At 52.3% G+C, this 25552-nt stretch overlaps 1 protein-coding gene across 5 annotated transcripts in view; it reads left to right on the top strand.

The window, feature by feature from the left end:
* The window catches only part of Mideas (mitotic deacetylase associated SANT domain protein), a 67754-nt gene that overhangs the window by 18373 nt on the left and 23829 nt on the right, over window positions 1-25552 (top strand). The window contains exon 1 of one of the 5 annotated variants that reach the window (XM_050164557.1): window positions 8589-8891. The exons of 3 other annotated variants lie outside the window; for them this stretch is intronic. The gene's annotated coding sequence lies outside the window, so the exon portion shown is untranslated. Of the gene's footprint in view, window positions 1-8588; window positions 8892-9135; window positions 10044-25552 lie in introns of those variants that run through there. One more of the 5 variants, XM_050164558.1, reaches the window with a different exon arrangement.

The raw sequence follows: 25552 nt of genomic DNA, 5'->3' as shown, positions 1-25552 counted from the left end.
TGGCTGCTTCCCCACAGCCCTCCCAACAGCAGCTTTCTTGTCTTAAATATTTATTTATTTTCAAGTTGACTCAGCTGTTATGGGGCCTTAATGGTGCTCTAATTTGCATATCCTAACATCGCTGCTGAGACTACATTTTCCCTCCTGTTGATCTGCTCTCTGCGTTTCCGCCTGTGTCAAACCCTGCTCACCGCCTTCAACTGCAGAAACCCCAGCTCACCTGTATCTCCTGCCTTTCTCTTGAGAAATCCAGGCTCCTTCCTCCTTCCCCGCCTAGGTGGGGCCTACTTCACAACCTTGTCTGATTCACGCTCACACCTGAGGGGTTGACCACTCAGGTGACTCTGGCCTTCTGCTGGAGTACAAGGCCCTGGGGTGGGGGAGCCCTGGGATAGAGGTAGAAAGGCAGGAGGTTAAAGGGGGGCAGGGGCTTGTCTGGGGAGCTTCAGCAAGAGGCTCAGAGGTGACCTGCTTGGAGGGTGGTTGCCAGAGAGTGCCTGGAGAGAAACCTCAGGCTTTAGAACTGGAGACCGTCCTGGAGCTCATCTGGCCCAGGGGTTATGCCCTTAAAAGGCCAGCAGGGAACTGGGAAAGTGAAATGACAAGCTGGTACAAGTGGGATGATAAATGACCGTAACCCATGACCTGGGAAGGGTCAGGAAGAGCATTAGAATGTGTAGCGTGTCATGTGGAGTGTCTCCATGCCTCCTGCAATACCGCTCTGTTCCAAGGAGAGCTAGATGTAGTCAGTGCTCCAACTGATTGTTTTCTGTTTATTTGCTTTTTTGTTTTTTGTTTGTTTGTTTGTTTGTTTTTTTGAGAGACTGGGTTTCTCTAAGTAGCCTTGACTGTCGTTGAACTTGCTCTGTAGACCAGGCTGGCCTTGAACTCACAGAGATCTGCCAGCCTCTGCCTCTGGAGTGCTTGGATCAAAGGCAGTGCCATCGTGGCCTGGCTGCAACTGTTTTTTGTTTGTTTTTACAGCAAACCAGAAACCCCAATTTTCAGTTTAAATATCCTGATTTATTTAAAATTTTTTGAGGTGCACTTATTTTTACTTTATGCATATGGAGATTTGCCTGCATGTCTGTCTGTGTACTAGAGTGCCCAAAGAGGCCAGATGAAGGCCTCAGATCCCTTGAACTTGAGTTACAGTTAGGTTGTTAGCTTCCATGGGAGTGCTGGGAATTGAACCCAGGTCCTATGGAAGAGCAGTCAGTTCTCTTAGCTACCAAGTCATTTTTCCAGTCCCTAAATCTCCTGATTAAAAAACAAGAACAAAAACCTTGGCAGTAAATTCATTTAAAAATAAAAGATAATATGTGTGTCAGATGAAATATCTGTGAGGGAGAATGGCTTCCCAGGCTCCACTCCACACCCCCTCATTTTATTCAGCTTCCTTATTTGGGAAAATCAGAATCTGTGTCCAAGGTCGAATTCCATCTGTGTGACCTTGGGAGAGCAGCTTCGCCTTCTCTAACCTCAGCTTCCTTTTCTATGAAATGGGGGTAACAGCTTCCTCCCAGGGTGCTGGTTGGGCATGTCGTAGATATAGGTGTTAGGTAGGTCCTGTGTGGGATTATACAGAAAACTGAGGGAGAATCAAGCTTAGATCTTTGCTCGCGTTCCTCAGTCTGGAGTCTGCCCCACATCCTATAGACCTGCTTTCATTGGGATCTCTTGAGGTACCGGGACACAGGAGTCTTTCATTTCCATGGAAAATTGCAGGTTACTTTATTAGAACCTACCAGCTACCAAGCTTAGTTACGAGGCCTCTCGTAACCCAGTGGACTTCATGTTGTAGGCTCTAGGACCCAGAAGACCACATGTTAGAAATAATAATATCATAAACCCCTGAGCCTAAGGAGCCACTGATTCCAATAAGTACTATTATTTTGTGTCGAGCTAAAAAGAGAAAATGGGGCTGAAGAGCTGGCTCAGCAATTAGGAGTGCATGCTATTCTTGAAGAAGACCTGAGCTGGGTTTCCATCATCCGTATCAGGTGGCTCACACCACCTGTGGCTCAGCTCCAGAGGATCCAGTGCTTTTCTCTGGACTCTCTGGGCACCTGTACTCACATGCACGCACGTGTGTGCACGCACACACACACACACAGACACACACACACACACTTTAAAAATAACAAAATAAAAAGTTTAGAAAGGGAAAATTCTGCTACTTAAATCATACATACAGGCCTGTGGACCTGGTACTGAAGGTGAATTAAGAGGATGGTTTGAACCCAGGAGTCAACATAGTAAGACCCTCTCACACCTAGAAATCAAAATCCAAAATCCAACCAAACCAAACAGCTACAGCAAATACACGTTATCCATTGTCACGAGCATCCTGGTTTCAGAGTGGCTAAAATGGGTGGAATATACATCACAGAACCAGTGAAATAGAATAGCAACGAAAGTAGCAGTTAAATGGTGATCTATTTGTTGATTACTTGTGATCTTTCTCTATATAGTTTTATTAAAGTTCTCGCCAAAAGTATTCACTAGTGCCCACCAAGTGCAGATCCTGCCCAGACGTCAGCGTTACTAGGATGTAAGCTGTGCCTTTGAGGAACTCTGCTCTGGCCTATGATGCTCTGGCCCAGAGAAGGTCAGCAGAGTAGGGTGATGTGTAGATGATGGAGTAGATAACCCAAGGGCCACTGTGTAGAAGCAGAGACCTAAGAGGGGTTAGGGCATCAGGGGTTTGCTGAGGAAGTACTGTCAAGAGGAAGGGAAGCAGAAGTTAACTAAGCAAGGTATGATATTGCAGCTGGAGCCCACAGGCAGCCTTGCAGCACAGACTGCCACACTCTTGTCTTTGGGTAGGACCAGTGGAGACCTTTTAGCCAGCACTCGGTTGCCAGCCTGGTGAAATAGGAGAACCCTAATACCATCATGTATGCACCAGCTCCCTCTGCACGGAGGAATGAAGGAAGGCTTCTTAGAAGTGCTGCAGGGAGACCTGGGCATGGGTTACCTGCAGATGCAGGAAGGAGGAGGAGCAGGAGTGAGGAGTGTTCGGCCGGAAGTTTCACCTCAGCCCCTGGCATCCAAAAATCCAAAGAGTCTGGAATGTTTGGGTGGAAGTTCCATTCCAAGTCCCATCCTCCATCTCTCTCCAAACCCTGCTGCATCTCAGAAAGCTCGCCAAATGATGACCCTGCCCCCAGAGATGCTCAAGACCACTCCTACAGGCCCCCCAGAAAACAGACACATGGGCTTCCTGGAGCCCTTGGAAAATCATCCGGGAACGTTGTATCCATTAAACCTGGGCTTTTTCTAATTCGGTTTGACTTGGTCTGTCTTAGATTGTTGTCAGCAGAGGCTTATGGGGCACAGAAAGAAAGGAGGAGGCATCTTGGGGAACCTCTGGTCATCTGTCTGTGTTGGGTGAGGACCGGAGATGGGAAATCGGATGGCGTTAGGTGGCCCGAGAATGCGAGTGTAGTAGGTAGTAGGACTACTAAGGAGTGGGCGCTCTGATGGCTTGTGGATCATACGGTGTGTTTGGCCGGAGCACAGAGATCAGTTAAGGTGGTGAGGAAAATGATAGCCAGCACAAATCAAAGACCTAGTGTGGGGCCAGACATTTAAAACTCTCTCATCCACACTTTGCAGAGGAGCAGAGTGTTTAAGTAACCTGCGCGAGGTCATCAGGCCAGTGTGAGCCAGGATTCGGGCTAACCTGGATACTCCCATGACTGTGAATTTTGGATTTCAGTCCATGACTTAACAGTATTTGTTTTCATTTCGAAGCATGCTCCGTTGCACACATTGGATCGCTGGGGATCCCTTTCTTCCTGGCTCATTGTAGAGAAGCTGACTTCTAGCCAACAGCCGATAAGGGAGTTTGTCCAGGGCTGGTTCTGCAGTGGGCCCGGCACTATGCTGAAGTGAGGTATCCGGGAAGCTGGCAGCTCTTGTCCCTTGAAGAAAGGGTGTCTTTGTCCCTTGCTGGCAGCTTTCGCTATTTTTTTTTTTTCCCTGCACACAGCCAGATGTCTCTCCTAGAGTGACAGCAGCAACTGGGGACATCTATAGAAGCTCTCTTTCAGGCCTGACAAAGGCACTCAGAACCTGGCTAGGCCAGCAGGGGAGGGGCAGGTGGGAAGTACCCTGGGATGCAGACAGCTGGGGGCTGGTGTGGCAGGCATTCTCCAGAACAGGTGAAGTAACTGGGAACCAAAGAGGAGGGTCCCTGGTTCTCAGAGGTAAAAGAGATTAAAGTGTAGGGGCTTCTCAGCTTCATTTCATGATTGGGTTGGTTTTCAGTTGTCCACTCCTTCAGAAAGGACCTGGTAAGGTTTGAGGAGGAGACACAGTCATCAGAGGGGTGTCCCTAATCAACTCAGGCTCTCAGTATCATGGGAAGGACAGTGGAAAGGATACGAAAGGCATGGATTAGGGGCAGCCTTGGGGGGGACATCTCAGATAAGACACCACATTGATGCTGGAGATAGTCCCTCTGGTGGAGCCCAGCAGAGTATTATCCTGGGACCAGTGGGACCATTTTGGGTGGGAGTGTGTATAAGGATATTTCCTGGAGTTAAGTTTTTGAAAGGGAGAAAGTACTGGGGAGGAATAAATACAAAGAAATAACAGTTATAACCCCTTAGAGTACGGTTGATTTGTTATAGGCAAAACAAAACGAAACAAAAACAGCAACAACAAAGTACTCAGAGAAGGCGCTTGACAATTGTCCCAAGATTGGACAGCAGGTTTAGACAGGATCCAGACTCAGTCCTGGTTTCCTATCTTTCCCACAACTCTGTCTCTTTTCTTATAACTCTAGGCAAGGAGGCCCTAAAGATAGAATCTTTATTTTCCAAAGGGAAATAACGGTAGGGACATAAGGAACCTGGCGCTGTGGATTTACGGTACCCTCACTAGTCTTTGTGCCCCGCTGAAGGGGCACTAACACTCCATGTGTGCTGACTTCGGTGGAGAAGGGCAGGAACAAGCATGCAAATTTGGGGACTGGAGAGAAGAAAACTTTTTTTTTTTTATAACAGTATTTATAGCTCAAGCTGCCCCCAAACTCTTGGTCTTCCTGCCTCTGCCTCCTGAGTTCTGGGATTATAGGAGTGTGCCGCCTCTTCTCCTACTCCTCCCTCCTCCCTTTCTTCACTCAAATCCTCCCCTAGCAAGGCCTCACAGACTGAGCTCCACCCCAGCCCTAAACCTCCTCCTTATTCTGCAGTGAACAATGTCAACAGAAAGTTAAAGGAGGTAGCGAGGTGGGAAGTAAGACCCTGGGCTTCTTAGAAGCTCTTCCCATTCTTTATAATATTTACTGTGATTTAACTTATGTACCATAAAATTCCCCCTTGGGAATTTTTTTTTTTTTTTTTTGGTTTTTCGAGACAGGGTTTCTCTGTGGCTTTGGAGCCTGTCCTGGAACTAGCTCTGTAGACCAGGCTGGTCTCGAATTCACAGAGATCCGCCTGCCTCTGCCTCCCGAGTGCTGGGATTAAAGGCGTGCGCCACCGTCGCCCGGCCCCTTGGGAAATTTTTAAAAATAATTTCTTTATTCTATTTGTGTGAACATTTTCGCCTGCATATGTGTGTGTGTGCACCAGATGAGTGCCTGTGCTGTCAGATCTTCTGGAACTGGAATTATGGGTGGCTGTGAGCCACCGTGTGGATGCTGGGAATCGGACCCAGGTCCTCTGCAAGAGCAACAAGTGATTTTAATTGCCGAGCGGCCTCTCTGGCCTCACCTTGCCCACCCCCACCAGCCCCTGAGAGGTTAATGGGCTGGACATAGGTGATGGCCACTCAGGAGAGTGCTGTCTTACTCTGTGTTGACATCATCCCAGGAAACCTCAGGTGGACTCAGAGCTCAGAATCCAGCCAAGGATGTTTTGCTTCCTGGAGTGTTGCATAGCAGATACACAGGGACCTGGAGCTCTGTATTTCTCTTTCCCCTGTGTTCGTGAAGAAGTGGGATAGCGGGAAAAGTCTCAGGAACCTCTCTGCCCCGCCCCCCCCAAGCTCTCAAAGGTGACCTTCTTGGTTGCCCCACAGGCTTGCAGGAGGGACTGAAGAGCTTCTAAAACCAAAACTTTCGCTTCACAACTCAGTGATTCTGCTTTGTCATATCTGCAGGAAGACTGACCTCCGAGGCTTTCCCAGAAAGACTGTAGCTTCCTCTGTTCCCGCCCCCCTCTTTGCTTGGTGGGAGGTAAGCTTCTACCGTGTCAGGACAGCCCCTTCTCCCCGTTTCGGAGCCGGCCCAAATTTAGAAGTTCAGCTGAGTGAAGAAGTGTGCAGTTCAAGGCAAGTGGCTCCTGCAGGGTCACTGACTTCTCTTTCTTGTGCATCTTGCCACCTGCCTCTCTCTCATGCGACTTCTGGGACAGGCCCGGCAGTTTATGTGGGGGGAGAGGAAGTCCTCTCTGACCAGGCTGAACCATGTTCTTTGCAGTGGCTCCCAGTGGTTTCTGTGAGGCCAGGACCTGGCTCTATGGTGGCAGACTTTTCCAGGACTGTGCTCCACAGCTAGGGCATTTGGGGGGATAATCCAGGACTGGTTTGTATTCTCTTTCAAGGGCTCCCTCTGGGCTGGCCCTGGCTAGCTGCAGGGACACTTCAGGAAGGTCAGGATGGTTGTAGGTTTAATGGAGGAGCTAGCAGTGGTGGACACTGGAGACCACGTGGGTTGTTTTTATTTTTCTCTCACCTGGATAAACTGCCACAGGAAGGAAGAAACCTGCTATTGGAAAAAATGGCTTTTAAACCCAGCCTCTGGCAGGAGCACTGAGAGGCTAGCCTGTACTTGTAGGACCATGTATCTGAGAACCCCAGTCCCTCAACTGGTCAGTGACTTACTGTTTGGGAGCCGAGGACGAGAGGTGACAGATTATTGGGTTACCCGTGACCTTCTGCAAGGCATGCAAGCTCTCTGATGCTGTATTCTCCTCTGATGAATGAGTACTCATATACACTCACACAGCTGCTCAGTCGCTGGGTGGGGAAGGGTTTGGAGACTTGTCTAGTCTACACTGGGGAGTCTGGACTTTTCCTTGCGGAAAGGGATTTCCCAGACTCCTTCATTAATTTTTCACAACCACAGAATCATGGATCTTGAACCAGAAGAGATTTTAAGAGGCCATCTGATCTGGTTCCCAGGCATGCTTACTGGTATTTTGTAGCTAAAATTCTTCGACCTGTCTGTCATGACCTAGGACAAATAGGCCCTTGTCCTCTGGGGAAGGAGTACCTTCCAGGTGCAGGTGCACACAGGTAGCGATGAAGCCAGCAAAGAGATAGAAGAGGGTGGTGGAGAAGCCATGCCTCTTAGGTCTTGCAGGTTTTTATGAAGCTTCCTTGTTGGATGTCGGTGTCATTCACTCTCTAGGTAAGGTGAAGTCCCAGGCCCTGCAGTCTCTGTGAGAACCTGACACTTGGGACCGGTGGCAGGGGAAAGTGTCTCTCAGAACACAGCGTGTTCCTCAGTGGTTTTTCCTTCAAAGGAAAAACCTTCTGACTCATCTTAAGAAGCAACAACATCCAGACAGCAAAACACACCTGACTTTCCCTCAGCTCTGGAAGGCCTCTTGAGTTTCCCATCATCCACCAAACGGGAAAAGGGGCATCGCCGGCTAGGACCAGAAAATTATGTCAGGGCTGTTTAAGGAAGGCACGGAGGGGGGTGGGGGTGGGGGTGGGGGTGGGAGAAGGGCCGGGCCTAGAGTCACCACTGCCCATCTTAGGTCTGAGTTGTGAGAATTCAACCCTGGAGCTTTTCATCGCCTAAGTAATGGTCACGTGAGTCCTTTATAGGGACAGGGCTAGTTGGCTAGTTTTTCTACAACCTTCACACTATGGGTAGGCTGGTGGCTTAGAAATCGAAACCCAGCAGCAAGGCTATTGATAAAATGCCTCAGAGAGGACCCTGCATGCTTTTCCAAAGCCACGGTTTTCTTTGTGGAGGAAAGCGACTTGTGCCCTCTCCACCATCACACACACACACACACACACACACACACACACACACACACACTTTCTCTCTCTCTCTCTTTCCTGGCAGGCTGGATGTGTTTCCAAACATTTCATCACTGTCTCCTCCTGACCTTGGTGTGCAAGGAACAAGCCGCGTGGCCTGTTGGTTACAGAAGCGCCACGGCGGGTGTGTGTGGGGGGGTGAGACCGGGGCCGGGCTCAGGTCTAGGCTTGGGGTGGAGGGTGGCCGCAGCCTCGCCAGTGGAGGTGAGGTCTGCTGGAAATCCCCAGCCCGGCAGCCGCCCGAGGTTTAAAGACGCCTCCCCGGCCTTATTTGGTCGCAGGAAGTGGGCGGCGCGGAGCCTGCAGGCGGGGAGGCCGCCCCAGAGACAGTTGTGCTGATGAAGTGGTAGAGCTGGTTCCTGCTCGCCGCCGTGCCGCGCGCGCCGGCCACTGGGCGCTCGGCGCTCCCAGCTCGAGTTGTGCAATCCTTTGTAGCACGCCAGCGAGTCCTCCTCCTGTTGCCTCTCGCCCTCTCTCTCTCTCTCCTCTTTTTTTTTTTTTTTTCAAGCTGTGAGCTCAACCGATGAGTCAGAGTCGTGCAATCCTGACACTGCATCGCAGGACTGGGGGTGACACGCAGGGAGGGAGAGCGCTCTCGAGGCGGACTGTAAGGGCGCGGGGCGCGCCGAGGCTGCCGTGCCGTGAGCAGCGGGTGACAGCACGCACGTCCCGCCCGGGCCCTGCCAGCAAACTTCCCAGCTTCGGGAGGCGCGGGCTTGGCGAAAACCCTGCGAACGCCGTGGGGAGGCGACGGCGCCTGTTTGTTTTTAAAAAATCCGGGAGTGCGTGCAGGCGGCTGGGCTCTTCGGAGGCGACCCGAGGCGGCGGTCGGCGGCGGAAGGAAGGGAGACTGCTGGGGCCGGAGGCCGAGCGGGAGCTGGGTAAGTGGTGTTGCTCCGGGGACGGCCGAGGCCTGCAGGCGGCGCGGCCAGCGAGGGGACCCCGGGGCAATCGTGCAGGAGGTGGCTGCAGCTCTGCACACGCGGGGCCTCCGGCAGCTAACTTCTGCGGCCTGCGGGGCGGCGGGAGCCGGTGCGTGGGCCGCCCTAGCCCGCCTCCGCCCGGCCCGCACCCCGCGCCCGCAGCTGCGTGTGCAGCGCAGCCCCGCCGTGTTTGTGCAGCTACGCAGCTCGCCCGCGGCCCGCCCACCCGGGCGCGGCCCCCGGCTGGAAAGCCCTCCCGAGCCTCGCCAGCCCCGGTACCAGCGGCTGGGGACCGCGGCTGCTGCTCCTGCGCGCGCGCGAGAAACGTGGTGACCGCAGGGACCCGCTGGCGGCACGGGCCGGGGAGGCGCGACGAGAGGCTCGCGAGCTGCGAGAACTTGGAGCCGGCGTCCCTTCTCGTTCCGGCGTGCGGGGCTCTGTGTCGGCGCGGGGACTTTGCGGGGACAGATCTGCGGCGGAGTCGGGGGTGTGTGGGGGCGGGGAATTGGGGCCAGTGCTGGAGAGGCCTAGGCGGGAGCTCTGAGCGCGCGGGCCGGACGACGAGCGTGGAGCCGCCTCACCCCGCGCGCCCGGCGCTGCTGGTGCACCTCAGACCTGTCATCTGGCTCGCCCGCCCCCGCACGCCCGCGTCCCTGGCCGGGTGCTGGGTTCCATGGTGCTTGTCGTGAGCTTTGGAGCCCGGGTTCGTCTGGGCCCTGCATATGGCGGGCTCGTTGGAGTTAATAATTCCCCGCCTCACGCGCTCACAATGAGGGGCATGTGGACCTCGGCTGCGCCCCCCACCCACGCCTTAATGGAAAGACTATGGGAAACTGAGGAACTTTGGTTTCCTGGGGCTGTTAAGCCACAGCACCAAGGCAGACCTGGAGGAGGCGCCTGCACCCAAATGGGAGGCCACTGAGTGTTCCAAAGCCATCTCTGGCCCGAGCTGCTGGAAAGATGAAAGGGGAAGTTTCTTGCCTCGTTTTAAACTTTGTTGGCTACGACGTCGGCGGCTACTTCCTGCTTCCACCATCCCACTTCGGACCCGTTTGCTCAGGGGAGGCAGGACAGGGGAGCAGTGGCTGGTCTTTGAGGCCACCGTGGCACGTGAGTCTAGGGGATCCCCGTGGAATCTGTGGCTTGGGAGGGGGCAAGTGACTTCATCCAGCACTGGGAGCCTGGTCCTCCTGGAGGCCTGGGTTATCCTGACCCTGAAGTTTTAGGACTAGGTTTGCTGAAGATGGAATTATGTCTCGGACCCCCCCCCCCACTCCAGCCTGGGTGTTTCGGCTGAGGGGGTGAAACCGTCTGTCTGAGCCCAGAGCCCCCCAGGGAAAGTACGATTCTATGCACCCTTAGCATCAGAGAAATGCCCTCTTTTTAGCGAGGTCAGATGATTCCAGAAGCAAAAGGGACGGACAGACTTTGAGTTGAGAACTTATGGGGCCCCTCTTTCCTGCAGCTCTGTGGGGTGTAAACATTCAATTACTGTGATAAACTATCTCATTGCACAGCTCTGGCCCAGTCTCCATTCTAATTGGATTGGCCTCTGCCTGGTTTCTCTGGTCTGTAGCTCTCAGGGGTCAAGGGCTGAGAGAACCCGGAGAATGCCCTGGGAAGGCCTGTCAGCTGCCTTTGTGGCAGCTTCTGGCACCAGCTAGAACCCCTATCCTCAATTCAAGGAGCTCCTTGGAATGCCCGGATGGATGGAAGTTTAACTTTTTAAACCTGAGATTTAAAAATGGCCCTAGTTTTAAAGTCCAGGCTGCCGCTTTTAATAAGAGGAGAGGAGGAGGCAACAAACGGTTGGAGATGCAATCGAATGAGGGCTGCCCATGGCTGCAGAACCTGGGGGAAGGCTGGTTGATGCCAAGGCCTCTGGGAAAAGACAGGGTAGGAGATGGAGAGGCACCTGACTTGTTTCCTGTGAGCCCGGATCACAAATCTTTAGCCTTGATAGCATGTCACCCGAAGGAAAAGTTTGCTGATGTCCGTGAGGACCTAAGTGGCAGGGAGACTACTACTTATTTCGCAGGTCACTGCTCAAGGCCTTCTTCTGAACTCCCAACTGCTGCTTTATTTGCACACACATATATTGTATCAGAAGCATAGGCTCTCCTTCAGAGTTGCTGTGAGAACTCTTGGAATCAAACATACAGAACATCGATAGCTTCTGCTTAGTGTAAGCTTAGGGCTGCTTCCACGATGCCTGGCATCCACTAAGAGTTTAGTATGTGTTAGGTGGACGAGAGAGATCTTTACTACCCCTACCCAAAGTACTTGCCAAAGTTAATAGCACACTCCTTTAGTCCCAGATACTTGGGAGGTGGGTGTGGGTCGGTGGTGTGGGAGGATTATTTGAGCTCAGGAGTTCAGGCTCCCCTGGGTGGTCTACGCGGTCTCTGCCTCAAAAAGAAAAACAGATTTGCTGTGTGGAGGTCCAGTGAATCCTTCCTCTCCTGTAGGGTCCACCTGACTGCCTCGTTAATTTCATGAGGCTCAGTCCACCACAAACCATACTGGGTTTGCTTGGTACAGCTTGTTTCTTGACACTACCCTGCATTTAGCCTCTGGGAACCTGTGTCTTTGTCATCCTGACCCCACGGGGACCTCAGAAGGAGAGTTGTAGAGCTTCCTGTCTGATGATCTGCTAAACTGGCCATTTCATTTGGCTAGGACAGATTGCAGATTGGCACCCTTTGTGTGTGTGTGTGCGTGTGTATGTGTGTGTATGCGCGAGCGCGCGTGCATGTGTGTGCATGTGCATGCACAGGGCCAGCTGCTGGTGGTGGTGGATCTCTACTTTTTCCTGACTCATTGGAGACTGCAGGAAATGCAGCCAGTGGTGATTTTTTGGAGAAATTGCTTCTGCACTTCCTAACTCCGTGCGGCTGGAGGAAATTAGGGCTGGGACTAGGGATACTGAAATGCCCAGTTCTTAGTAAGGGATCTACATTTGCATTTGAAGCAGTGTTCGGGACACAGAGACTGTGAGGTCATTTTATGAATCAGACGCATGACAACATGACTTCTGTGTTGGAAGCTGCTCTTTGGAATCCAGATCACCCTCCTCCCACCCCCACCACTTGCACACTTGCGTGAGCTCTCACAGTCACACTTGGGAACTGTAACAGTTGGGGGGGCATCAATTCAAATTCCAGAGCCATCAAGCAAAACTCGTCCACACCCACTTCTGCCTCCACACTGGAACGCCATTCCTGGATGGTGTGTGGACAGTTGCCCGCCCCGCTGGTTGAAGGAAGCCTGGCGGGTGCATGGGAGTGCCCCCGAGCACCCGGGTTCAGGCTCTAGCTTCTCTGCACACAGCTTTGGTGTATTGCTTGATTTCTTGAGCCTGAGTTCTCTCCCCTGTAAAATGGAGAGGAGGCTAGTACTTTGCACGGCGGCTGTAAAGGCGAAACAAGATTACTCATGCAAATCGCTGGGCAGATAGTAAGTAGGTCTGTCATAGATGCTGGCTATCCAGTCACCGGGTGCAGGTCCAGCTCCAGTTTACTTTTTGCCTCTACTGGGGAAGAGGAAATGAAGGGTGCCCCATTTGTGGGAAATAATGAGGGGGGAACACTAGCTTGCTCAAATGGACCTTATTCTCTAATTCCCTAGGTCTTGGGTTACAACTGGTTGATTTTAGGCTACCCAGGTCCTTGCTGTTAGAAGAGACTGTCCCTGGAGCAGAGGGTTAAGGACTCAGTTTCCCAGAGGTCACATTATGCTCTGGGGGCCTATCCTAGGCCTCGGACTGAGTGGCTCACCTGGGTACTTTGCAGCCTAGGACAAAGTACTTACCTGACAGGGTGACCTGGATGGAGGTTTAGGGTGGAGCTGGGGTGGGAGTTGTCCCACGCAAGAGCATGGATGAGAAGCATTGAAATAGTTTGTAGGAAGGAAGCTGCCATGTGTCAGCTTTTCCTGGGTGGGATGAGGGTCCGCCTGCCAGAGCCTGTTGCTCACTGTGCTGGAGCAACTGTGTGGAGGACTGCTGGAGAGAGCGGGGCGAGTGACCCGTGGCTTCCTCTGCAGCTCTGGCTCTTTCTCCTCACTCCCTCAGCCAGGGAAGGTGTTCCCTGTCCCCTCTGCCTTTCTCCCAACCACAGGGAGGCTTGTGGCTGAGGGTGCTTTTTCCAGGCCTCCCTTCTTCCTCCAAGTTTCAGGGAGGGGGAGGGGAACAGCCTGGGTGAGATCTGTTCACCCAAGCTGGAAGGGAGGGAGGGGCAGCAGGCGTGGAGCCAGCCGGGGATTCCCTGAGGCCTTCCAGATTGTTAGGGAAGATGGACTCACGCAGGAGAAGGAGGAATGCGGCAAGAGGATTGGGCTTCAGCGGGTGTTTCCCAAGTTGGGTAGACTGGAGCCCTAGTCCAGCCCACTGTTGCCAGAAGTTGCCAGTTGGGAAGGGAAGGCCACTAGAGAGCCGAAAGGGCCCTGTGCAGAGCAGGTGGGCCTGGCCTTCAAATTCCTCTCTGCAGAGGCTGCACTCAGCCTGGGGCAGTGCCTGGGGCAAACACCTGTAACCTCACGTGACCTCACGGGATCTGAAGCCTCAGTTGGCCGAAGTTCATAATCCTGGGCTCCCCAGCTTTGGGGAATTATCCCAGAGCTGAAAAACACTTGGAGGGCATCTGGCTCAGGCCAAGAGGCCGTGAGTTGTCCGGGCTTGCTCGCTCCCATTTCACCTTGGGAGGGTGGGAAGGGGGGGGGGGACGTGCTTACTTCCGGTGTCGTCCTCAGGGTCACTGTCCTCCCAGTTTGGAAGTTGGAAGGGCTGACTCCAGAGCAGGAAGGAGGCAGAGGAATACTGTCTCAGCTTCTGGGTGTGGCTCAGCCTTGGACTGGCTCCACTGTGTGTGTGTGTGTGTGTGTGTGTGTGTGTGTGTGTGTGTGTGGTATGTGTGTGGTGTGTGGGGGAGTGTGTGTGTGGTGTGTGTGGTTGGTCACAGAGCTGGATCTAAGGGAAAGCAGAAGTACTCACGCTGCACAGTGCACACACAGCAACAGCTAGGCGTCGAAGAGGGGGTGAAGGCCCTTGCACATGGTGGCTGCTGGTGTGCCTTCTGCCCCTGCAGGCTTGCACACTTGAGAGTAAACAGCCCTTACACGCTACTAGCGGCAGCCTTTCCTTGCCGGCTCTGGACCGAAGTGCCAAAAACAACCAGGCGGGTACTTCCACTTGTGGGACACTTGTTGCCTTGGCTTCTGGGCAGGCTCGCTTACTTTCTGAAGCAGACGTCACATGTGCCATCTCTGTCTTACTTCCTGTGGCCACCCTTCCCAGCCTCTCTCCTGCCCTGGCGCCTTCCCTTTTATTGCTCTTGTTCGAGCGAGTCCAGGAGGGTGGCCGCTCATCCTTGTGGGCCCGAAAGCCCTGCCAGTGTTCTCTGGGGAATACTCATGTCCTACTGTGTCCCTGTAGCCTCTGCTGGCGCAGTTGAGTCTAGAGGAGGGGAGGCCTGGGCTGTGTGTGCTCTGCTGTTCTCGCTAGCCCTCTCTCCTGGGCCTGTTGGCCAGATGTCTTACAGTCTGCAGAGCTGAACGCTGTTGCTGGGACTCCTTGTCTCCTTGTTCTGCCCGGCCTGTCCAGAGCTGCTGCCAGCCAGCTGTGCAGGAGAAGAGGCCAGCCATTCTTTTCTCCCAGGCCCAGCAAAGGGGGAAGGAAATAGCTTGTATCGAGTGATCGCTGTGTTCAGGCGCTCTGTCTCTGTGCTGCCTCATCTAATCCCACAGTAGCTTTAATACAGTGGTGCCCACTTACTGATAAGGAAGCGGAGGCTTACCAAGGCTAGCGATGGGAGAGGCTGCACACTGCACCCTGTTCAGCCTTCTTACCACACAGTTCCACTCTTCGTGTGGCTGTTTCCGTGCGCACAGGGTACAGTGCTGCACCCGCAGAATGCAGTGAGGTGGTAAGAATTAGGGCGTCACTGGACTGATTGGTAGAGGAGATATTTGGGGCAGAGGAGGGCAGGAAAGATCCCTCTGTTACACTTAATGGGGCAACCAGAAGCCCCGTTTTGAGCTTCGGTCTAGGGCTTTTAGGGCCATTCACACATGTGTGGAAGGGGATAATGAGGCTTAATTTAGGTCTTCCAGATGTCTCCCCTCTCAAATGTGCCCCAGGCTCTACTGTCCTAAGAAAAGCTCTGGAGACCAGAGACTATGGGTTAGGTGGGATCTTGGGTCTTCTTGACTGTTGGGTTTGACCCTAGGGCCTATCATTCCTGTTGGCTTGGCCCAGGTCCCAGAGTGCCTGGTTGGTGTGTACTTGGGGCTTAGGCTGAATGTTCTGCGGGTGCCTGGCGTGGCATGCCAAAGGCCTCTGGGTGTATTTCAGGAACAATAAAGAATAAATCAACAGAGGAGAAAAGGGCCTACAGCAGCTGCCCAGAGACTGGAGAAATGCAGGGAATGCGCCAGCCTTTGGCAGAGGTCCTGAATCTCGACCGGGCCTGAGAAAGAGCCCGGTGCTTACAGGGTGCTTGGTGTGAGAGAGATGGGCTGCTCTCTGCACCTACTCGGCAGCCTTGCTGTGAACCCTGCTCTCCTGGCAGCCTGGTTTTGTGCTTCTTGCTCACCGGGAGGACCAGGGAACACAGTCACTTCCACACCTGGTAACCAGATGAGTCTTGGCCCTCTATAGAGCTGATCGGACAGAGGATGGGGTGGTGGTGAAGGCTTAGGACCTCACACCCCAGACTGCCAGCTTCACCCCAGAGCTGGGAAGAGGTGAGCCAGACCGTCCCTGAGGACCTGGCAGGTTTGAAGAGGGGAAGTGGTGATTTGAATGAGAAGTCCTCCCCTGCCAAGGTCCATCTATTTGAATCTTAGTCACCAGGGAGTGGCACTGTCTGAGAAGGATTAGGAGGTGTGGCCTTACTGGAGTAGGGCTGGCCTTTTAGAGGAAGTGTTGTGCTGGGGGTGGGCTTTGAGGTTTCAAAAGCTCCAGCCATGCCCATTGTCTCTTTATTCCTACTGCCTGTGGATCTGGATGTTGCACTCTCAGCTACTTCTTCAGCACCATGCCTGCCAGGCTGCCCAACATGCTGATAAGGGACCAAACCTCTGAAACTGTCAGCAAGCCCGCAATAAAATGCTTTCTCTTTTAAGACTTGCCTTGGTCATGGTGTCTTTTCATAGCAACAGAACAGTGACTTAAGACAGGTGCACCATGCGAGGGCATCCACATGCCAGCCCATGACTCTACTCAGGTCGTAATCTGTAGGTCCTTGGGACAAGTGACCATGGGTTCACAGTCAGGTTACTTCTCTGGGTTGTCATCTGATCAGTCATGAACTGGGTTTCCAGTGTGATCTTGGAATGTAGGCTTACTAATCTCCCTCTCCCTTGTTTAGCATGTACCACGAACAGCTTTCATTCAAAAATTAAAGTTCTCAGAAGAAGCTGTAGAACCCCATGCAGACATGTGATTGCCTGCTGCTCGGCATCCTGGGTACTGGGGGCCATAGGTGCTCAGAGAACTAAAGCTTAGAACTGAATGGACTCACATTTCGGGGCATCAGGGGAAGGGATAAGAACCTTTTGGGCATTTGGGGTATCTGATGGCCTGGGGAGAGCAGGCTTTATTTGGAGAGTGCTTGTGGATGTAGCCCTGGAGAATATGGGAAGCATGTGGCTTCTAGAAGGAAAACACACAGATCCTTCCATAGGATTCTTAGGTATGGGGATCATTCTCAGAGCTACTCACCCACTGGGCGGTTTTCAGCCAGCCACACTTCTGGAACATCAGGGTGGTCTTCACAGTCTTCAGGGAGAAGTTGTGTCTTGGAGGCTTCTCTGTTCACCTGGTGTTTCAAAACTGCTTTGTGTGGCCTCCAAATGGGAGGCGGAGCCTGGGACTCAAGTTTGCAGAAAGTTATTGAGACAGGCAGCGCTGGCTCCAGTCCTGGACTTGCCTCTGCTCCTCTGACCTTTGACCCCCTGGAACTTTTGAGGTTTATTGGTGGAAAAGAGGGAGATTAAATAGGAATTCTTAGTACCAAGCTTGCACCGCAGCTCCTGAAGCATGGGTGTTAAAGGCACGGATAAAGCTGTATTTGTGTAGTGGCGTGATTAACCTTGGCTTCAGGTTTCCTCAGTGTCTTCCCAAGAGCTGGGGCCTTCTTAAATGGAGGCATGAAGTGTCCGTTTTTAAGTCCTTAATACTGGAACCCTGCTGTGCCCCTGGGTGTATGTCCTAAGACAAATTCCTTTCTCTGGATTACTGTGCTGAATGAGGAGTTAGGTTGAGTGAACGTGGACATCCCTTGATATTTGGAACCTGTTCAGCTTTCCCAGCTGGGCTCTGCTTTGCCAGTTGGCTCTGGAGAGAGGCCCAAGCCGTCTTGATGTGATGGGAGACCTTTACCTGACCAAAGTCCCTCTGAGCTGTAGCTTCCAGCCTACCTCTGTGGGCTCCCCTCTCCCCACTGCCTGTGTACCCTCTGGGCTCTCCTGACTTTGAGGGGCCTTTCATCAGCACCCCCAATAGGGATCTGTTTCTAGAAGATTTGGATCCTCTCTTGAGAGGAGTGTGATGTACCACACCCTGGTTGAAAATGTCCCCCAGGAAGAGCATCCTTAGGATGGAGTGGGAGGGAAGGCAGAGGCCACACTGGCTTTGTAGGGTTCTCAAAAGTGTTGTTCACTCACTCCTCTGGGAACTGCAGCTGTAGGGAGGTGGAAAGAGGCGGGACCTTGGAGGCAGACAGCATTTGGATGAGTCTAAGTGTCCCTCTGTTGCAAGGACAGGATCCATCTTTGTGTGGTTTGTAAGGATGGATTGTCATGAGCCAGGGTTTAAAAAGTGCCCCACTCAGAAGAGTGTCCTGTCAATATTAGCTCCTGTCTTGGGAAGGAAGTGCATTTAGGCCACAGAGTGAGAATACCACAGGGTGTTTCCCCAGGGAAAAGCAAGGTGGCCTGTTGTGATGCAAAGGCTGCTTCATCCTGAAGCTATTTAGGTTTTTTTCTCTTTTTAAAGGTGCTCTCACTATGTAACTGGCTGGCCTAGAACTCACAGAAATCCCCCTGCCTCTGTGTCCTGAGTACTGAGATTAAAAGGATTAAAGGTGTGTGCCACCACACCTGGCTTTCTGCAAGCTATTTCAATTGGGGTCAGAATCAGTGTGTCTGGTGTGAAGGAACGGGCAAGAAGATACTTGCGGGCTTGCAAATGTTCAAGATCTGCCATGCATGGAGAACGTGTGAGGAGGAAGTGTCCGGCACAAGCTAGGAGAGTATGAACAGGTCTTTGAACCTTGGTTTTTCTGGAAATTTCTCAAATTTATTATTTGCTTTTGAATTTTAGCTCATTTTGATCAAAGAACATATTTTGTATAATTTCAGTCCTTTTAAACTTATTAAGATTTCTTTGATTGTGCTGGGCAGTGGTGGTGCACTCAGGAGGCAGAGGCAGGTGGATTTCTGCAAGTTCAAGGCCAGCCTGGTCTACAGAGAGAGTTAAAAGGACAGACAGCTGTTTTAGAAACCCTGTCTTGAACCCCCTCCCCCAACCAAAAAAAAAACCAAACAGACAAAAAAAAGAAACCAAACTTACTTGCTTTATGGTCCGACCTAGTGAATGTGCTCGGAAGAGACTATATGGTGTTGTTGGCAGGTGTTGCATAGGTGGTAGAATTCAGATAGAATTGCTTTGTCTTATCCAAGCTTTCTTTTTCTTGTTGTTGAGACCGGGTTTAAGGATTCTCATCGTTATCCCAGCACTTGAGAAGCTGAGCCAGAAGGATTACATCAAGTTCTAGACTAGTTTGGGCTAGAGTAAAACCTTGTCTCAAAAAAAAAAAAAAAGTGGACTATTGAAGTCTTTGATGGTAGCAGTTGAACTGACCGTTTCCTTCAATTCTGACAGTGTTGGCTTTATGTTTCTTTTGTTTTGTTTTTTTTGTTAGGTGCATACATGTTTATGACTGTGATAGCTTCTTGATGGACCATCATTGTTACCATGACAAAATGTTTTGCTTTGTCTTTAATTTTTGTCTAAAGATCAGTTCTCCTTTGGATACTGTTTGCATGGTATTTTTTTTGTTGTTGTTGTTCTTTTATCCTTTATATATTTATTTGGTGTGTTCGTGTGTATGCAGGAGTGTGGGGTTTTGTGTGTGTGTGTGTGTGTGTGTGTGAGCATTCATGCATGCACGCTTGCTAGATATATGTTAAGGCCAGAGGTCACGGTCAGATGTCTTCCTCAGTTGGTTCCACCCCCCCCTTTTTTTTTTTTTTTTTTTTTTTTGAGACAGGGTTTCTCTGTAGCTTTGGTGCCCTTCCCGGAACTAGCTCTTGTAGACCAGGCTGGCCTCGAACTCCCAGAGATCCGCCTGCCTCGGCCTCCCGAGTGCTGGGATTAAAGGTGTGCACCACCACCACCCGGCCCCCCTTATTTTTGAGCTAGTCTCACTGATCCTCTGTCTCCTCCTGGGCTTACAGGCGTGTGCTGCTGTGTTCGGCTTTGTGTGTGGGTGCTGGGGATCTGAACTCAGGTCCTCACACTTACAGCAAGCACTTTATTGACTTGTCTATCTTTCTGGCTCCTCCCTTTTCTTTCCTTTCCTTTTTCTCGGGGTGAGGTTGAGACAGAGCCTTACAGTATAGCCTTCGATGGCCTGGAACTGCCTCTGCAGACCAGGCTGACCTCGAACTCATAGAGATCTTCCTGCCTCTGCCTGTTGTCTCTTTTATTTCTTTATTTTCCACGTATTTAAGTCTTGTAACAGAAAGAGTATCTTGTAAACCATATGTCACTGGATCACCTTTAAGAAATTCTGCCAACCACTGCCTTTTTTGTTGTTGTTTGTTCTTTTAATTGGAGCATTTTATACATTGACATTTTAAATAGTTGTTGATAAGGTAGGATTTATGCCCATTTTTGCCGTTTCATTTTTATGGCTTGTTCTATACTTTCCCCATTACTACCTTCTTTTGTGTTACATTTGGTTGAGTATGCCATTCCTGGCCTGTAAAACGAAAAAAAAAAAAAAGGTTAAATGAGATGCTGCCCACACCTTAAGAGCGCCATAACCATGGGCGCCCGGGTCGACCATGGGCTCTATAAGAGTCACAGTTATCCCTAGGGTTTGCTAAACTAAGTCAGCCCTGGGCTCTTTCGGATCCTGGTGTCTTCTACACAGAATACTACTCTGGCAGTGATGGTCCCTAGGAAATGTCACCACAGGTCCTGACTCGCTGGCTCCAATACTTGGCACTGTTTGGGCTCTTCACGAAGAATTATGGATATACCTTCTGTTTTTTCGCTTCCCTCTTTCAGACCAGGGTGGGTTTGAGAATCGCGGCAGGCTGCAGACCGACTACAGAGCCTAATGAGGGGCAGCCTAATGATTTGGAGTCCGCAGGCTGGTTTCTCACCAGTGAATCCTGGGGCGGGCTGCTCTTAGGCCTCAGTGGGGAAATAGTGTCTGTATAAGTAAACAGCACTTGCTTACCTTGGGCACACAGATGGTCCTGTCTTGTGGGTCCGATGCTTGTTCCGTGGGTCTTTCTTTGCTTCCTGTCCTCCCCATTCCCTGTCTGAAGTCCCCAGATGCAGGAACCGGGGAATGGAGATTATTGAACCAGGTACCTAGTTCCCTGGCAAGCCGTCCACTACCTTCTCCATCCGCTTCTAACACCTTGAAGCACTGTGGAGTAATCATGGACCAGCAAGATGCATCAGTAGGGGCGACGACCATGTGCGCTGGAGACAGAGTGTCAGCAGAGCTAACAGTTTAAAGCAAAGGGGCAGCTTTAGCAGAGGTTCAAAGAGGGAACTCCCTGAGGGTCACTGCCCGTCCCTTGCCTTCACCCCAGCCCTCCCTCTCCCCTGTATTATAGTTGTTATGCGTCTCTGTGTCTTTCTCTGCCCACTTCACTAGACGCTCGACAGGGTAGAAAACCATGCCTTGTCTCCTGTGTCTCCCGAGAGCCTGGCACGCAGCCAGTGCCATCGAATGCCCGTTGAATGGATGAAGGGGCCCAGGCAGACCTGCACAGCTGCGGCAGGGTGTGTGCGCTGGGGGAAGAGGCAGGGCAGGCAGTGTTAAGCAAGGCCCCTGTGACTGGCCTCCTCTGTATCTTGGCTCAGGGCCGAGGTTGGCACCGGGGCACTCAGGCAACCTCCAGAGAGCCCTGCCCTAGACCTACGGGGGAGTCAGACCTTTCCAGAAGGGAAGGACTATAGCAGACAGACTGGTGGTGTGACCATCACGGGGCACAGACTAGAGGCCCCCACCCGAGGACAGCTGTCATTCTGTCTCTGGAGTTGAGGGTGTGTGTGCACGTGTGACTGTGAGGCTAGAGGTCAAGGTTGGTGTCCTCCACATTCGGATCTTGACCTGATTTTTGAGTGAGATATCTTATTGAACTAGGAGCTTGACGATTGATTGACTAGACCGGCTTCCCGGTATGTCCTAGGAGTCTTCCTGTCTCCAGCTCCCAATGCTGGGATTATGGGTGCCATATAAGCTGTCAATGACTAGCTTCTGATATGGGCTCCGGGGATCCAAGTGGAGATATTCCTACTTGAGTGGCAAGCACTTCATGGAACCACGTGCCCAGCCCTGTCTTTTCTTACAGAGTGTGGCACCGTCACCCCTTGCTTCTGGTCCTTGTTCTTTGAGGAGAGTTTTATAGACAAGGTGGTGACCCTTGTCTAGTAGGCACGCAGCCAGTCACTTCCTCACTGGAGGCTGTGCTGAGTGTGGATGCTTGGTTCTCTGCTTGGCCCCAATAGCCCTTCTCTCGGCGTGAGTTTCCTCCCATAAAAGGAAACTGGTCATCCTGGTCCCCCAATGGACAGCTTGCTGGTGTTTGTGGGGTAATGGGAGAGGGAGACAGTTAAGATGTCTTATCAGGTTGAGGATTCCCCGCTCACACTTAAGAGCTGTTGACTTTTTTTTTTTTCTGTCAAAGCTCATACTGTATTCAGCTTGAACGTTGGCCAAGTTTCTGAGCCTGGCCAACTTCATAACTGAGACCCTGGGGACTCCCCGCCCCCCCCAGCCTGTCGACCTAGGTTCTGCATCTCTGAGCTGAAGTTTAGTCTGGGGAAAAGGTGACCCAGGGGCTCTGGATGAGGAATGGGCCTGCCACAGCCGTCCTGCCTGTTCTGCTCTCCCCGGTCCCTGTGGCCGGCAGGTCAGCACCTTCCGATCAAAGCCTTTTTACTCACCGTCATGCAACCCCTTGAGAACAGAGCTTCTGTGTCCAGTGGGCTGGAGAAATTGCCTCTCTGGCCTGACTGTGAACTCCTTGTTGCCCTGGAGTGGGGAACAAATGGCAGTTTGATGGCTACTTTGCATCTAGAGGGAAAGTTTATCCAAGACCTCACAACTCTGACTGGCCCCAAGATGGCATTTCCAGAACACTTAGCGAGTCTGGCTGTAGCCAGAGACCTCAGTTATCTGAGAAGAGCCATTCAGAGAGTGAACCTGGGCTAGGAGGCCAGCTAGACCATGCTGGACCCTTTGGCATGGACCTTTTAATGTTTTAGACAGATCTGTTGTCTTGAGACCCAGTCCAACCGTGTCAGGACACGAGGTAAACAGACTTAAAGGCTTGTGTTCCTGGCCCAGGCAGGGGTGAGCAGCCTCAGGGGCAGGCGAGCTGGTACTTTTCCAGGTGACTCGAGTGTAGAACGGGGCAGTGAATGACGGTGCAGGAGCAGATGACTCAATGGGCTCCCACTGGAGGTGGACTTGTGTCAGCTTTGTTGGAGAGGACACGGGCTCTGTGTGTCTTGTTGGGAGAGCTAACGTGGGCCCTTTGTAATCGCCTCAGCAGTCTGGGGAGCTCTGTTATCTATCAGGGAGATAAAACGGGCCTCGGGACTAGGCAGGACCCCAGTCTGGATACCTGGCTGTGAGCCCTTTTGCTTGGTTAAGTTCTAAAGTGCAAATCTTGGGCGCAGTCTTGAACTCCCCACTGGGCAGGTCCGGATTGAGTGTCAAGGCACAGGGGTCTGCACCAGAGATGGGGAGGAACCAGGCCAATAGTTGTGTGGTGGAATCATGTGATGAGATAAGCTCGCTGCGTGGTCCCTCTCCTGGCCTTGGGGTTAGAGAGCTTCCCAGAGGAAGCAGTGGCTAAAGGGTCGTGTCAGTGTGAAGGGTGGAAGTGCAGGGATGCAGCCTCACACAATGGGAAAGCCGGTTGATGAGACCTGACCATATCCTTCATGCATGAAGTGCTAGGAGAGACGGCAGGGGCCAGAGTCTGGGGACTTTTTGGGCAGGGTAGGTAGCTCAGACTTTGCCCCAAGGCAACCTCTTCAGCGCTCAGAAATACGACTTGCGTGGAGGTTAGGGTCTTGTAGTACCCACCCTGTTGCTGTTTTATTCTTGGGTGGGAGACCCCAGGCCATATTCCCATGCTTTCTTGAGCTGGGCTTGCAGGACTGGGGTGGCAGCTCATATTCATAGTCAGTACTCAGGTGGCTAAGATAGGAGGGTCTAGAGTTCAAAGCTAGCCTGAGCTTCCTAGTGAGACTGCCTCAAAATAAATCGTTTGCTCTCTAAGGGCTAGGAGGGCTTTCTAGCTGGTTCTTGCCTTCATTTCAGAGTTGACCCCTGTGACCCTGGACCAAGCTGGGCACTTCCTCCCTGGTCTCTGTGACCCACGGCAGTCTTGTGTGTCAGATGAACGAATCGAATGGCCCAGTTGGCTGATGAGTGGCCCAATCCCCTCTCAGTGGCCGTAACTGGTCCCTCTCCCCTGCGTTGAAGGGCCCAATAGATTCTCCTGGATGGGCCAGTCACAGCTGGGCATGTAGGTGGGCTACTGTGCTACCTGAGGCGCTGCTCTCCCTTTCGAGTAGAGTGACCATTAGCACAGAGCACCCCAAGGACTTCCAGAGCTTTCTCGTGTGTGTGAAACCCACACATGGGTTCAGCACAGCTTTCTTTTTCTTGGTGCACTCCCCCCTCCCCTTCTGTAGGACAGTGCTTTTCACCATAGAGCTCTCTGAGAGCCTCCCTGGGCCCAGGCCACTGACAATGCTTTGTGTTCAGCATAGGCAGACCTGCAGCGCTCTGGTCAGAGATTGGTGGCAGCAGAGAAGCTTCTAGAGGAAGGGACCACGGAAGGGAGCATGACAGTCGCATAGACTGACAAAGTGGTTGCAGAGTCTGGGCCTCTTGGTGGCTGCGGGTTTCCTCCTGCTGGGTTCTTGCAACCCTTGTCAGAGGCCCTGCAGCTGGTCCCAGGGGTGACCTGCCAGCCGGGGTTCTTCCTCACACCCTCTTTTTGAACCTTGGGGATTTGGCCCATTGACTGGCAACTTTTGGAGAAGGTGGCTTCCTTCTTCCTCACTGTGAGGAAGGTCAGGCTGACCTACACCTGAAGGGCTGAGGAAACGAGGGCGTGTCAGGAAAAACAGAGGAAGTGGCTCAGGCCTGTTAGAGTTGTGAGGGTGGGAGGTGCCTGGGTACTCTAAGAGCTGAAAGCCCCACAACAACCACCAAGACTGAACCAGGGCCAGGGGTGCCTGTGTGAGGGAGCCTATGCATAGGGTGGGCCAGTGTAGCCAGTACTGGCGTCACGGCTCTTGTAGCTTCTCTTAAGATTGAGGGTCTCAGCTGGCCGGTGATGGCGCACGCCTTTAATCCCAGCACTTAGGAGGCAGAGGCAGGCGGATCTCAGTGAATTCAAGGCCAGCCTGGTCTACAAAGCAAGTTCTAGGACAGCCAGGACTGTGACACAGAGAGACCCTCGTCTCAAAAAACAAACAAATCAACAAATAAAAAGATTGAGGGTCTCAGTTATGTTTGAGGAGAGTGTAAGAGGGTTTACCTGCCGTAGCTCAAATAGGAATAGGCGAGCACTCCCCGGAGCTAGAGAAGAGGCTGTCTGTATCCAGCAAGCCCTTGCCCTGGGCCCAAAGGAAAGGTGAACATACAGGGCCCAAGATCAGAGCGGTGTGTGTTGAGGACTTCATCTGGAGTCTGACATGCCTGGCTTCAAGTCCTGGTGACGTAATCATGTGTGACCATAGGCAAATTACCTTTTTCCTGTAAGCCTTACCAGCTTACCTACAAAATGGGGTTTAAAATATCCATGCTTGATAACAGGAATTTTAAAAAATACAAAGGACTTTGGACCCTTCTGGTACAGGCAGGACACATTATTAATGTTCAGGCTGCCCAGGTGGCCCTTCCCACTTCCCCATAGGCCCCTCTTCTCCTCGGCCTGTGTCTGTGGCCCTCTTGCAGGGCAGAAAGGGCCTTGCGGTAGAGATCTCTGCAGCAAGAAGCTTATGGGGGTGATTCTGTCTTTCCCCAAACCAGCCCCTCCCCTAGTTTGTCCCTGTCTCTTCTGTCGTATGCCAAATGGTGGGTTCTGCCTAGTGTGCAGGCTAGGAAGCAGGACAGAACTGGTCTAACCTTCTGACTTACATCTCCCCAGCACCCCCTCAGACTCGTGGGCAAGAGCAACCAAACCCTGGAGCTCCCTCCCCCTTCCCCTCCAAACCCAGCACCAGGCTCTGAATAGCCATTCTCCTGCCTAGGTCCCCTCTGTGTGTGCACCCATGCCTGCCTGCCATGTGGGCCTCCCCCTTTTCAGGCCCCCAAAGCCCATGCTGTGGCTCCCACAAATGA

The sequence above is a fragment of the Alexandromys fortis genome, unplaced genomic scaffold (genome assembly GCF_014885135.2).
Source record: "Alexandromys fortis isolate MF-2015 unplaced genomic scaffold, M_Fortis_MF-2015_v1.1 scaffold_159, whole genome shotgun sequence".
In the NCBI taxonomy this organism is placed as follows: Eukaryota; Metazoa; Chordata; class Mammalia; order Rodentia; family Cricetidae; genus Alexandromys; species Alexandromys fortis.
This window is presented reverse-complemented; position numbering and strand designations above follow the sequence as displayed.